Raw genomic sequence first — 1,552 nt, 5'->3', positions numbered from 1 at the left:
TATTTTTTTATTTTGTTTGGAGTGCCCTTTGGGGGTTAGAGCACCCTTTAGTGGACAAGCCAGCTGGTCTTTTTCTTATGGGACACAGGCGCACGCTTGGCGCTGCTCCTTTGTTGATGCACGTGCAGCCACAGTGCACACAATTCACAAACACAGAATTTTTTTTTTATTTTGATTGGAGAGCCCTTTGGGGGTTACAGCACCCTTTAGCGGTCAATCCAGCCGGCCCTTTATTTATGGGACACAGGCACACGCTTGGCACTACTTTGTTGATGCACGTGCGGCTACTGCGCACACAATTCACAAACACAAAGAAAATATTTTTTTATTTTGTTTGGAGTGCCCTTTGGGGGTTACAGCACCCTTTAATGGACAAGCCAGCTGGCCTTTTATTTATGGTACACAGGCGCACGCTTGGGGCAGCTCTTTTGTTGATGCACGTGCAGCCAAAGTGCACACAATTCACAAACACAGAAATTTTTTTTTTATTTTGTTTGGAGTGCCCTTTGGGGGTTACAGCACCCTTTAACAGACAAGCCAGCCGGCCTTTTACTTATGGGACACAGGTGCATGCTTTGCGCTGCTCCTTTGTTGATGCATGTGCAGCCACAGTGCACACAATTCACAAACACAGAATTTTTATTTTATTTTGTTTGGAGTGCCCTTTGGGGGTTACAGCACCCTTTAGTGGTCAATCCAGCCAGCCCTTTATTTATGGGACACAGTCACACGCTTGGCACTACTTTGCTGATGCACGTGCGGCTACTGCGCACACAATTCACAAACACAAAAAAATATTTTTTTTTATTTTGTTTGGAGTGCCCTTTGGGGGTTAGAGCACCCTATAATGGACAAGCCAGCCGGTCTTTTTCTTATGGGACACAGGCGCACGCTTGGCGCTGCTCCTTTGTTGATGCACGTGCAGCCACAGTGCACACAATTCACAAATACAGAATTTTTTTTTTTATTTTGATTGGAGAGCCCTTTGGGGGTTACAGCACCCTTTAGCGGTTAATCCAGCTGGCCCTTTATTTATGGGACACAGGCACACGCTTGGCACTACTTTTTTGATGCACGTGCGGCTACTGCGCACACAATTCACAAACACAAAAATTTTTTTTTTTTATTTTGTTTGGAGTGCCCTTTGGGGGTTACAGCACCCTTTAACGGACAAGCCAGCCGGCCTTTTAGTTATGGGACACAGGCGCACGCTTGGCGCTGCTCCTTTGTTGATGCACGTGCAGCCACAGTGTACACAATTCACAAACACAGAAAAAAATTTTTTTTAGCACTTGGGGGGAGCACCCCTGATGGACAGAGCACCCCTGGACAACACTACAGCACCCCTTTAGGACTGGGACACTGCACAGGACTTTGGAGTGGACACAGCCCCTATGGACAACTGACTGCACAACACAGCCAGCCCCTATGGACTTTGAAGTAGTGGACACAGCCCCTATGGACAACAGCAGCACAGCACAGTGCAGCACAGCACAGCACAACACTACACTGCACTACACTACACTACACTACACAGCCCAGCCAGCCCTAA

Source organism: Taudactylus pleione, unplaced genomic scaffold (genome assembly GCF_031769625.1).
Source record: "Taudactylus pleione unplaced genomic scaffold, aTauple2 ptg001293l, whole genome shotgun sequence".
NCBI classification, from domain to species: domain Eukaryota; kingdom Metazoa; phylum Chordata; class Amphibia; order Anura; family Myobatrachidae; genus Taudactylus; species Taudactylus pleione.
This window is presented reverse-complemented; position numbering follows the sequence as displayed.